The sequence below is a fragment of the Macaca thibetana genome, chromosome 7 (genome assembly GCF_024542745.1).
Source record: "Macaca thibetana thibetana isolate TM-01 chromosome 7, ASM2454274v1, whole genome shotgun sequence".
Lineage (NCBI taxonomy): Eukaryota > Metazoa > Chordata > Mammalia > Primates > Cercopithecidae > Macaca > Macaca thibetana.
This window is the reverse complement of record NC_065584.1, coordinates 108,829,861-108,843,282: the sequence shown is the minus strand read 5'-3', so window position 1 is coordinate 108,843,282 and position 13,422 is coordinate 108,829,861. Positions and strand designations below refer to the sequence as shown.

General features: G+C 47.3%; 1 protein-coding gene across 3 annotated transcripts in view; it reads left to right on the top strand.

Annotated features, from left to right (window-relative positions):
- The first annotated feature begins 8,786 nt into the window (after positions 1 to 8,786).
- The window catches only part of NIPA2 (NIPA magnesium transporter 2), a 37,224-nt gene continuing 32,588 nt past the window's right edge, over positions 8,787 to 13,422 (top strand). The window contains exons 1-2 of one of the 3 annotated variants that reach the window (XM_050796173.1): positions 8,787 to 9,066; positions 9,799 to 9,934. The gene's annotated coding sequence lies outside the window, so the exon portion shown is untranslated. Of the gene's footprint in view, positions 9,327 to 9,798; positions 9,935 to 13,422 lie in introns of all 3 variants that reach the window. The other 2 variants (XM_050796170.1, XM_050796172.1) reach the window with 2 other exon arrangements.

Below are 13,422 nucleotides of genomic sequence, written 5' to 3'. Positions count from 1 at the left end.
CATTTGTTGATTTTTTTTCCCTTTACTTGAAATGCTCATGTAGTCTCAGGTTCCAGGTCATCCCAGTTCCTCACATTTTTCCTATCCTCTTTTTAGAAACGGGTAGCCTAGGGTGGGTACAGTGGCTCATGACTGTAATCCCAGCACTTTGAGGGACTGAGGTGGGTGGATCACTTGAGGCCAGGAGTTTGAGACCAGCCTGCTCAACATGGTAAAACCCCATCTCTACTAAAAAATACAAAAATTAGCCAGGCATGGTGGTACACACCTGTAGTCCCAGCTACTCAGCAGGCTGAAGCAGAAGGATCACTTGAACTTGGGCGGTAGAGGTTGCAGTGAGCCGAGATCACAGCACTGCACTCCAGCCTGGACAACAGAGCGAGACTCCGTCTCAAAAAAAAAAAATATAAGAAATGACTAGCCTCTAGATCTCCATAACAATGTAGAAAATGTCTACCTATGGGCCAGGTGCGGTGGCTCACGCCTGTAATCCCAGCACTTTGGGAGGCCAAGGCGGGCGGATCACCTGAGGTCGGGAGTTCGAGAGTAGCCTGACCAACGTGCAGAAACCTCGTCTCTGCTAAAAATACAAAATTAGCCGGGATTGGTGGTACATGCCTGTAATCCCGGTTACTCGGAAGGCTGAGGCAGGAGAGAGGTAGAGGTTGCAGTGAGCCGAGATCGCACCACTGCACTCCAGCCTGGGCAACAAGAACAAAACGCTATCTCAAAAAAACAAAAACAAAACAGGCCAAGTGTGGTGGCTCACGCCTGTAATCCCAGCACTTTGGGCGGCCGAGGCGGGCCAATCACGAGGTCAGGAGTCTGAGACCAGCCTGGCCAACACGGTGAAACCCCATCTCTACTAAAAATACAAAAATTAGCTTGGTGTGGTGGTGTGTGCCTGTAATCCCAGCTACTCTGGAGGCTGAAGCAGGAGAATCACTTAAACCCGGGAGGTGGAGGTTGCAGGGAGCCGAGATCGCACCACTGCACTCCAGCCTGGATGACAGGAGCGAAACTCCGTCTTGGGAAAAAAAAAGAAAACGTCTACCTATGCATGTACCTTCGGGAGCAAATCCATGATGTGTGCAGAAAGTCCCTGTCCTGCGACCATCTCTTGATCCAATGAAGTGATAGTATTGAATAAAACCAGCTCTATTTCAATATGTTAATAACTTTGACATGTTTTTGAGTTGTATTACATATTATTTTACATTTTTTTTTTTTTTTTTTTTTTTTTTTTTTTTTTTTTGAGACGGAGTCTCGCTGTGTCGCCCGGGCTGGAGTGCAGTGGCCGGATCTCAGCTCACTGCAAGCTCCGCCTCCCGGGTTTACGCCATTCTCCTGCCTCAGCCTCCCGAGTAGCTGGGACTACAGGCGCCGCCAACTCACCCGGCTAGTTTTTTTTTTTTTGTATTTTTTAGTAGAGACGGGGTTTCACCGTGTTAGCCAGGATGGTCTCGATCTCCTGACCTCGTGATCCGCCCGTCTCGGCCTCCCAAAGTGCTGGGATTACAGGCTTGAGCCACCGCGCCCGGCCCTATTTTACATTTTTAACCCATAGAAAACGAGACAATCGTAACATTTTCATACTTCAAGCATCATTAGAAATCTTGTTGCTAGTCTTCTTTAGTGTCCTACAATTGTCTTTGTTGTTTTTTGTTGTTGTTGTTTTTGTTTTGAGAGACAGGGTCTCGCTCTCTTAGTCATAGCTCACTGCAGCCTCGAACTCCTGGGCTCAAGTGACCCTCCAGCGTCAGCCTCCCTAGTAGCTAGGACTACAGGCCTGTGCCTGCACACCTTGGTAATTTTTAAATTTGTTTGTAGAGACAGCATCTAGTTATGTTGCTCATGCTGGTGTCCTATACATTATTTTATCAAATGAGAAAAAATGAGTAAGATTTTTTTCTTAGTCTCTATCCCAAAAGATTTAATTATTCACATTTTCATCAAAGTGTACTTATACAGAAATCCAAAAATAAACGTTTTATGAAATCACCAAATGCATCTATGGATAATTCTTTCCAGATAGATTTTTGGGGCTGTGAAGTGTATTAATGCCAAATTCTGCTGTCATTGAACAAAAGCTTGGGTTGGTTGGTTACTACTATAGAGTAGCTTGTGCTAGCTGCTAGCCAAGGCTTCCCTGCAAGGGACTTGTCCTAGAATTTCTGTGTTGCTTCATTACGTCCATCCCATCCGATGACCCTTCGTTTTGACATTGTCAGCATGTTTGTTGTAGTATTCATCACACTTACTTGTTCACCATTAGTCTGAACCTCACATGATAGTTTTAAAAAGGTTTTTAGGCAGGGCGCGGTGGCTCACGCCTGTAATCCCAGCACTTTGGGAGGCTGAGGCGGGTGGATCACAAGGTCAGGAGTTCAAGATCAGCCTGGCCAACATGGTGAAGCCCCGTCTCTACTAAAAATACAAAAATTAGCTGAGCGTGGTGGCAGGGGCCTGTGGTTCCGGCTATGCAGGAGGCTGAGGCAGAAGAATCGCTTGAACCCGGGAGGTGGATGTTGCAGTGAGCCGAGATTGTGTCACTGCACTTCAGCCTGGGTGACAGGGTGAGACTCTGTCTCAAAAAAAAAAAATAAAAATAAAAAGGTTTTTAGTTGGAGAGGTGAGGCACAGACAAGAAACAGATATAAAAGATCTAGGTACCTTGGCGACCAGGCACGGTGGCTCAGGCCTGTAATCCCAGCACTTTGGGAGGCCGAGGCGGGTGGATCACCTGAGGTCGGGGGTTCGAGACCAGCCTGGCCAACATGGAAAAACCCTGTCTCTACTAAAAATAAACAATTAGCTGGGCGTGGTGGTGCATGCCTGTAATCCCAGCTATTCGGGAGGCTGAGGCAGGAGAATCGCTTGAACCCGGGAGGCAGAGGTTGCAGTGAGCCGAGATCGCGACATTGAACTCCAGCCTGGGCAAAAAGAGCGAAACTCCATTTAAAAAAAAAAAAAAGATCTAGGAACCTCTCTATTACCAGTTCAAAGAGGACAGGATTCATTCCGGCCGAGCACATGAGAAAGTTAGGAGTGGAACTGATGGTAGCGAGCAGGAGAGTGGTGGTGCGGACAATGTAACAAACACAGTGAGTCTGTAAAAATCACTGAGAGGATGGAGCAGAGGGTGGAGAGAAGGTCAGACCAGGTTGCTCATCTGTAACACCGAATCTGTTTTATTTTTGACAAAGACATTTGGGGGATCCCAGCATCTTCGCCTTCCCTTAATTTGGCATACTTACTGTGTTAGTTTTTCTTACGGCTCTTCACAAGTTACATACCTTGTAACTTTAAACAACACACACGTATCATCTTACGGTTCTGGAGGTTAGAAGTTCCACACAGGCTTTACTGGGCTAAAATCAAGGTGCAGACAGGATTATGTCCGTCTGGAGGCTCCTGGGGAGAGTCTCGTCTCTGCTCTTTTGGTTTCTGGAGGCCGTCTTTATATCGTGCCTCGTGGCTCCTTCCTCCATCTTTGAAGCCAGCAATGTCATCTCTCTCTCACCACTCATCCATCGCCATAGCTTACTCTCTGACTCTGACCCTCCTGTCACCCTCTTGGAAGGACCTTCATGACTGCTTTGGGCCCACATGGACAATCCAGGGTCAGCTCCCTCTCAAGATCCTCAGTCGCATCTGCAGAGCCCCTTTTGCCGTGTCAGGTGGCATAGTCACAGGTTTCAAGGGTGAGGACGTGGATATCTTTGGGCATTCTGCTGACCACATCCACTTACCATTTTACCAAGTGAGGCAGTTCATAAAAGCCAACTCCTGGCTTTTAATCACTGTCCTACTGTTCTACCTCAATTCACCTTGAGTTACTCCTATATTTTTTCAGAAAGTTTCTCCCTGCTTATCCCCAAAAAATGTTTTGGAAAATGCCTTACTACATTTGTAGGTCATCGATCGCCTTGAATAAACTAAATAATAGTAACTGAAAAGTTTTTATGTAATACAAATGCTTTAAAATGACAGGGAAAGCCACTATTAATTTTGGAAGGACAAAGGGCAATTTTAACTAGTGATAGGGGTTGAGGTAAAGAAAAAATGATCATCTGCTGTGCTGTTCTGATGCTTCTGTTGTAACAAAACCAAAACATGCAAGAGTAATTGGGGAACAATGTATACGTAAGAAAACTATTTGATTTCCTAATACATGATTTTTAGAAATACTGTTTTAAAGCTGTTGAAATCATGTCATTGTTACAGAAGCATAGGCCAGACTTCTTGCTTCTGTAAAAATGACAAGATTTCAACAGCCTTATTGGGGTATAATTGACATATAATAAACTGCACATATATAAAATGTATGATTTGGTAAATTTTGACAAGTGTCTTTTGATGAAAACAGCCAGAAACAAAACACTGAACATCCCCATCACACCAAAGTTTCTTTTTGACCCACTGTAATCCCTTCACCCTCCTTGCCTCCTCTCCTCCTAGGGACCCATTCATCTGCTTTCTGTCACTATACATTAGCTTCCATTTGCTAGGCTTTTATATAAATGTCATTGCTGAGTACACACTGTTTTTTTGGTCTGCTTGTTTCACTTACATAATTATTTTGAGACTCAGCTATGTTAAGGCATGTATCAACAGTTCATTCCCCGGCCTTTTTTTATTTTTTGAGGGTTTTTTTTTTTGAGACGGAGTCTCGCTCTGTCCCCAGGCTGGAGTGCAGTGGTGCCATCTCTGCTCACTGCAAGCTCCGCCTCCCGGGTTCACACCATTCTCGTGCCTCAGCCTCCTGAGTAGCTGGGACTACAGGCGCCGCCACCACCCCCGGCTAATTTTTTGTATTTTTAGTAGAGGTGGGGTTTCACCGTGTTAGCCAGGATGGTCTTGATCTCCTGACCTTGTGATCCACCCGCCTCGCCTCCCAAAGTGCTGGGATTACAGGCGTGAGCCACTGCGCCCGGCCTACAAGTATTTTTATGGATACGTATCTGTTGAGTAAATACTTAGAACTGCCAGGTCATATGGTCGGTGTATGTTTAACTTTTTAGGAAACTGTCAACCAATTTTCCAAGGAAATGGTACCATTTTACAATTCTACCAGCAGTGTATGAGAAGGAGTTAAGAGTTTTAAAACTTTAATATCTCATGGTGACTGCTTGAACACTCAGAGTATACACGATGTACAACATCATGGGCTGGAGAAGTGATGTGGGCATGTCAGAAGCCTGCAGCATATTAGCAAGGTATGTATGTACTTATAAAGACAATGCACTGTACAGTGTGGGAGGAGGTGTCCAGAGGGAGGTCCAGATAATGACAGAAAGCTGATTAGATGAGGCGGAGCTCCAGCTGGCAGAAAGGAGCGACAAGCAAATTCATTCCTTAGGTTAAATTAACATATCGACAACTAAGCATTCCTGAAACCACTACTTCATTACTCATCTGCCTCCTAGAGCAGCAGTCCCCAACCCTTTTGGCACCAAGAACTGGTTTCATAGAAGACAATTTTTCCACAGACATGGTTGGGGGTGGGGAGGATGTTTTCAGGATGAAAGTGTCCTCAGATCATCAGGCACTATTCAGATTCTCGTAAGGAGCGCGCAACCTAGATCCCTCCCATACACAGCTCCCAATAGGGTTCGCACTCCTGTGAGAATCTAATGCTGCCACTGATCTGATGGGAGGAGGAGCTTTGGTGGCAATGTGAACACTGGGGAGAGACTGTAAACACAGATGAAGCTTCACTTGCTTGCCCGCCTTTCACTTCCTGTTGTGGCCCGGTTCCTAACAGGCCACAGCCCCATACTGGTCTGCCGCCCAGGGGGTTGGGGACCTCTGTCCTAGAGGTGTTTGTTGACATCTGTATCAGTTAGTTATTGCTACGTTCCAATCTACCCCAAAATAAGTGAATAAGACAATAATAATTTATTCTTCCTCATGTGTTTATGGGATAATGGAGCACTTTTGCTGACTTGCCCCACCTTGGCTCTGTGGCTGGTCTCAATGCTGGTCAGCCAGCATTTAGCCAGGCGGCTTTGCTGCTTGCTTTGCCCCATGTGGTCCCCTCCTCCAGCAGGCTAGTCCAGGCATCATAATTTCGGCTGGAACTGCCACATTTTCTTGGTCAAAGCCAGTCCCAAGGCCAGTGCAGATTCAGGAAATAGATTGGAGCTGCAAAGTCACTGCAAAATGTGCGGGAAATTGGAGTCATTTTTCATCAATCTACCACATTGCCTGAGACCAACATGTCAACTGTCTTTCAATATTCAATATAATTCCTTATCTGACAGTGTCATCTAGCCAAAACACGGCTGAGACCAAAGAAAGCAACAGGTCCTCTGAGCCAGTTTTGAGATGATTGCTAGGCTCACGGCAGATTAAAAGCTTTAAAATTAGAAGCTGCATAGTGACCTAGACCAAAACCAGAGCGGTCAGGGGCTGGGTATACAGTCTAGAACACAACAGTCCAATAGCATTAGAGCCTGAAAAGGACAAATGATATTTGGGGTTTTGTTTCAATAAGCGCATAATTCATTTTACAAAGATCCTCACCTGAAAAGATTTGAATTTTTCTTTCTTTTTTTTTTGAGACAATGTCTGGCTCTGTCGCCCAGGCTGGAGTGCAGTGGTGCGATCTCGGCTCACTGCAACCTCCGCCTCCCGGGTTCAGACCATTCTCCTGCCTCAGCCTCTCGAGTAGCTGGGACTACAGGCGCCCGCCACCACGCCTGGCTAATTTTTTTTTTTTTTTTTTTTTTTTTTTTTTTTGAGACGGGGTCTTGCTCTGTCGCCCAGGCTGGAGTGCAGTGGCCGGATCTCAGCTCACTGCAAGCTCCGCCTCCCGGGTTCACGCCATTCTCCTGCCTCAGCCTCCCGAGTAGCTGGGACTACAGGCGCCCGCCACCTAGCCCGGCTAGTTTTTTTTTTGTATTTTTTAGTAGAGATGGGGTTTCACCGGGTTCGCCAGGATGGTCTCGATCTCCTGACCTTGTGATCCGCCCGTCTCGGCCTCCCAAAGTGCTGGGATTACAGGCTTGAGCCACCGCGCCCGGCCAATTTTTTGTATTTTTAATAGAAATGGGGTTTCACCATGTTCGCCAGGATGGTCTCAATCTCCTGACCTTGTGATCCGCCCGCCTCAGCCTCCAGTGCTGGGATTACAGGTGTGAGCCACCGCGCCTGGCTTTTTTTTTTTTTTTTTTTTTTTTTTTTTTTTTTTGAGACAGAGTTTCGCTCTTGTTGCCCAGGCTGGAGTGTAATGGCGGGATCTCAGCTCACCGCAACCTCCACCTCCCAGGTTAAATTAATTCTCCTGCCTCAGCCTCCCAAGTAGTTGGGATTATAGGCATGCGCCACCACTCCTGGCTAGTTTTTTATTTTTAGTAGAGATGGGGTTTCTCCATGTTGGTCAGGCTGGTCTTGAACTCCCAACCTCAGGTGATCGGCCCGCCTCGGCCTCCCAAAGTGCTGAGATTAGAGGCGTGAGCCACTGCGCCTGGCTTAAATTTCATATAATAGTGTTTTTGTGTATAGTCACAACCTGGAACAACATTCCTAAGGGACGTCTACACCTGCAACCAAGGAATCATTGATTTACTAGGAGGCCTCACTCTAGCTGGCTACTCTTTGCTTCTTACCAATGAGGTCTGTCTTTGACTACTTCTGAAAACACGTTGGTGGGTTCCAAGGAATTTCTCCTTTCAAGGAGGAGCCAAGGCAAGATAGCCTAACAGTTGGTTTCCTATGCGTCTCATGAAAAATAAATCTCCACTTTGGGAGGCTGAGGCGGGTGGATCACGAGGTCAAGAGATCGAGACCATCCTGACCAACCATGGTGAAACCCCGTGTCTACTAAAAATGCGAAAATTGGCCGGCGGTGGCGGAGGTTGCAGTGAGCCAAGATCGTGCCACTGCACTCCAGTCTGGCGACGAAGCGAGACTACGTCTCAAAATCAATCAATCAATCAATCAATTAATCTGCTCTCAGTGTCTCCAAGCAGGCTTTCACCAAACCTCAACCTGGCATCTATTCCGGGATCCGGTCAGTAAGGAAGCGCCCACGGGCGGTCGAAGTACCGCTGCTATTTGGGCCCCGCCCCGTCCCGCCCCCAGCTTTGGATCCACCCTTTCCCCACCTCTTGCCCTCTTTGGAGCACCGTTCCCCTATGGCATCGCCCGGGAACACCAATTAAATGCAGCTTCACACTGTGACTGTGCCTGGGAACCCTCATTTTCTTTTATTTATTTATTTTTGAGACGGAGCCTCGCTCTGTCGCCCAGGCTGGAGTGCAGTGGCGTGATCTCGGCTCACTGCAACCTCCGCCTCCCGGGTTCAAGCGATTCTCCTGCCTCAGCCCCTGGAGTAGCTGGGATTATAGGCGCCGCCACCACGCCCAGCTAATTTTTGTATTTTTAGTGGAGACAGGGTTTCACCATGTTGGTCAGGCCGGTTTCAAAATCCTGACCTCGCGAACCACCCAACTCGGCCTCCCAAAGTGCTGGGATTACAGGCGTGAGCCACCGCACCTGGCCCAGAATCCGCGTTTTAAATAAGCGCCACGCCGGACTTTGATTTTGAACTCCTGATCGGCCAACGGCACCTAGCAGAATACTTTACCGCTTACTACCCTTTCAGCCTCGTCCCTCGCCCGGTCCCGCCTCGCCGCCGTCCCCGCGCCTGCACGCTACGCGCCCCGCCCTCCGCGCTCAGCGGACCCGGGCCTTGTAAAGGAAGCGGAACGCGGCGGGAGAGAGCACCGGGGGCGGGGTGTCTGTCGCGCGGCACTGCGCGTGCGCGCGCGGTCTCTTGCGTCATTTAGCCGCGCCTATGTTTTCCGGCGCCGGCCCTGGGTCCCGGCAGCGGTGGTGACGGCGGGGCCGGAGGTTGTCCTTGGCAGATTTTCCTCGCTCTTCTACATGGAGGAGGCGGTGCGCACGGCTTCAGCCCCGAATGCTCGCACCTCCCACTGGACGGCGACGAAGGCGGTGGCCGTGCGAGCGCAGGACTGGGCGGCCTGTGTGGGGGTGTGAGCCCCGGTGCCCCGGGTAGCGCCGCCGAGGGGAAGCCGCGCGGCCGGCCTGCCGGCTAGGGTGAGGTCGCCACTCCTTCCTTTCAGGCGGGCGCCAAGGGGCTGACTTGCGGGCGAACCCGCCCGTCTTGTGTCGGAGAAGGGTTCTCCGGGCAACTTTCCTTTCCGGGTGTTCCGAGTTGGAAGCGGTTTTTCTGGTAATCCTCAGTGAGGAAACCCACCGTGAATCGGGTTGCGGTTCAGTCCCACGGAAGCCTGGCTCTTTGGCCGTGTGGGGGACGCATGTTCATTAAGTTTGTTAAAACAGTTTCGTTTGTCTTGGTGAGTTTTAGAAGGTGGCTTCAGCTGCTGCGGGGATCATAACTGACGGTTAAGCCTAAGAAGTCCGCTGTAACGTTTTGAGCCTGGCTTTTTAAATTTCCTTTTGTAAAATCACGGAATCCTATTTCCCTCTCTATACACCTGCGCAAAACTGTGTGTTTAGTTTTGTGTTTGTGTCTCCTTAGTTTCTTTTCTAGGTTGTCAGTTCCTGTACAGGACTGCATGTTAAGTTCTGTTTCTGGAAATCCTGTGTATAGCCATGTGCCCGGTTAATACTTTTTTTAGTAAGAGGAAGTAATCAGAGTCGAGCGTGTCCATTCAGTAAGCTGCCTGTCGAAGCAGTAGTTATGCTCGGTTGAGTAGGTTTTATGTTGATTGGTTAACAAAATGAGTATGAAGGCTAGTAACGAAATTTTAAAACGTACTCAGTAACTTTAGTCTTTTGCCTGCTTCTGTGTTTTCTTCTTTCTAGGCTGGAGCTACTCGGCCAGGGTTTGAGACTTTAAATGAGAATAAAGGGTGGTATTTACGAGGAAATGAGAGTGAATAAGTCATCTCTAACCTCTCCGAGCCTTTTTTTCATAAGAGAGACCATATTAAACTTACATGTAAGTTAAAATTGTAATTTATAACTAATATTGTTGCCTAGTTAGGGTTGGAGATTTAGGTTCTGTAATATTTATAAGTACAGTACTCCTTTAAAAAATTGTTAACCAAGCGAGAGGTTGGAAAAAATTAAATCTAGCTTATGTATTTAATGTTTTTGAGCCAACGTGTTGCTCTGTCCCCAGGCTAGAGGGTGCGATCTGGGCTCTACGCCTCCCGGGCTCAAGCGGTCCTCCCACCTCAGCCTCCCCAGTAGCTGGGACCACAGACGTGCGGCACCTTGCCTGGCTAATTTTTGTACTTTTCTTAGAGCCAGGGTTTCACTATGTTTCACACCGGCTAGTCTCCAAATCCGGAACTCATGCGATCCAACCACCTTGGCCTCCAAAGTGCGGGGATTACAGGTGTGAGCCACCGTGCCGGGCCTCCGCTAACTTAGATAGCAGTGGAAACCAAGTAGTAAAGATTTCGTAAAAAACTAAGAGCTCTAAAGTTGTTTTGTTTGTTTGTTTTTGTTGTTTTTTGAGACGGAGTCTTGCTCTGTCACCCAGGCTGGACTGCAGTGGCACAATCTCTACCCACTGCAACCTCTGCTTCTCGGGTTCTAGTGATTCTCTTGTCTCAGCCTCCCGAGTAGCTAGGATTACAGGTGTCCGCCACCATGGCCGGCTAGTTTTTGCGTTTTTAGTAGAGACGGGGTTTCACCATGTTGGCCAGGCTGGTCTCGAACTCCTGACCTCAGGTTATCGGCCCGCCTCGGCCTCCCAAAGTGCTGGGATTACAGGTGTGAGCCACCGCGCCCCACCTAAGAGCTCTAAGGTTTTAATGTAATGTGGGCAGTCGGGTTTAGAAGTAAAGGCCCTTTCTATGTAGTCCCCTGCATGTGACTTTACCTCTGGGAGGTTTCCTTTCTTAGCTGTAAACTGATACCTTCATCTCATTGTGTAGAATAGAAATGATGCATGGACTAGTGGCTAGGGAGGTGCTCAGTAAGTGGTAGCTGTTAGGGAAAGATAATAAGAATTCCACATGTTTTCAGAATATTTCTAATAGGTAAATATGGTTTACTCATATTTAAAACACATGACTGAATACTACATTTTTTTCATGGAAGGTATAAGCTTCATTTAAACTCTTGATTTATTTGATTGCTATACATTGTGATATTGAACAAAAAGATAAGATTTCTGTAGAGAATAAAAGATGGGTTGGGAGTGGGAGAGGAAATGGGAGATTTAGGTCACAGGATACAAAGTAGCAGATATTCAGGGTGTACAACTTGAGAATTACAGCTAATGAAATTGTAGTAGAGATTTGCCTTCAATGAGTAGATTTTAGCTGTTTTTATCATAAAAAAGTAACCACATGAGATGATAGATTGTTGATTTGCTCTGCTACGGTGACTGTTTCTGTATGTTCCCATAACATCTCAAATTTGCACAATTTACACAGATTTATCTGTATCATAGAATCAAATACACCCCTCAGACTAGAGCATGCTTAGTCTTAAACATTTCTGCATATCTATTTGTTTTATGTAAATAAACTTGAAAGAAGAACTACTGAAATAGTTCTATAATGGCTCCAGATGAAAATAAATTATGATCTGGCCAAATAAATGGGTTGCAGATCTGTTCCTTGCCTTTTGGGTTTGTGTATGGCCCATAGGGCCCCAGGTGATCTGACAGTCAACTTTTTTTTTTTTTTTTTTTTTTTTGCGATGGAGTTTCGCTCTTGTTGCCCAGGCTGGGTGCAGCTGCGCAATCATGGCTCACTACAACCTCCGCCCTCTAGTTTCTAGCGATTCTCCTGCCTCAGCCTCCCGAGTAGCTGGGATTACAGGCGCCTGCCACCATGCCTGGCTAATATTTGTATTTTTAGTAGAGACGGTGTTTCACCATGTTGGCCAGGCTGGTCTCGAACTCCTGACCTCATGATCCACCCGCCTCGACCTCCCAAAGTGCTGGGATTACAGGCATGAGCCACCGCACCCGGCCGACACTCACTTTTTTACTCTAATGTATCTCACCCTCACTCAAGGTCAGCCATAGTGGCCTTTGTTTTCTTAGGAAACTGCACACTGGCTCATACCTCAGAGCCCCTGCACTTGCTTCTCTCTCCTTTGTTCTTTTCAAAAAACTCTTTGAAGCTTCTACTCAAGTGTCACCTGCTCAGCAAGGCCTCCTAACTACGGTAATTAAAACAGAATCCCCCACCTCAACACCCCAGTGCCCTTAACATGTTTTATTTTTCACCATAACGTTTGCCACTTTCCAGAATAATGTCTTTATTTTGTTTATTATTTCGCCCTACCTCCAGCAGTAGATAACCCCATGTGGGCTGTTGTACCCCTGCTCTTAGAATATTGTACGTACTCAGTAAAGGTTGGTTGAGTAAATGATATAAGCAAGCTGCATGTTCACTGGGAGCCACAGTGAAGGCAATACGAGTTAACGACCAGAGTAACCATAACAGAGGGGTAGTTAGTGCAAACAAAATATGGAGAAGGAAAGGTAGGAGCAGGTTAGAATAGCAGCAGAGTGCTGACGTGGGTAGAACACTGGGTGTATGAAATATGGTACGGGAAATAAGATCTAGGCCAGGTGTGGTACTCACACCTGTAATCCCAACACTTTGGGAGGCCAAGGCAGGCGGATGACCCGAGGTCAGGGGTTCAACACCAACCTGACCAATGTAGCGAAACCCCATCTCTACTAAAAATACAAAAATTAGCCAGACGTGGTGGCAGGTGCCTGTAATCCTAGCTACTCAGGAGGCTGAGGCAGGAGAATCACTTTAACTTGGGAGGCGGAGGTTGCAGTGAGCTGAGATCACGCCACTGCACTCCAGCCTGGGGAATAGAGTGAGACTCTGCCTCCAAAAAATACAAAAATACAAAAAATCGGCCTGGCATGGTGGCGGGCCTCTGTAGTTCCTGCTGCTCGGGAGTCTGAGGCAGGAGAATGGCGTGAACCCGGCAGGCGGAGCTTGCAGTGAGCAGAGATCGCACCACTGCATTCCAGCCTGGCCGACAGAGTGAGACTCCGTCTCAGAAAAAAAAGAAAGATCTAAAAGTTAGGTTTGGAACAAATGGTGCAGGGTTTTTGTTACTAGGTTACCTGATTTAGTCTTTTTGCTACAAACGGGTAGTGATTCTAAATCCTTCAGCAGGAGGTTGAGAGTGGCAGAGATGAGGAGGCCTGGCTCTTACAGTTCTGCTTCTGCTTCCTCAGCTGTGTGTCGAGTTCCTTAACATCCCTGGACCTGGTTCCTCATTGTGGGCTCTTACCACATATCTTCTTAATTAAGCCTTTGTTAAAGTGAAATGTCAAAAAGTGCTGTGAAAGGTTTAATGCTGTCCATGTACTTCAGTTGGTGTAATCTTTGCAATTTTTTTCTTTTTTTTTGAAATGACTCTCCTGTCGCCCAAGCTGGAGTGCGATGATGCAGTCTCGGCTCACTGCAACCTCCACCTCCTGGGTTCAAGTGA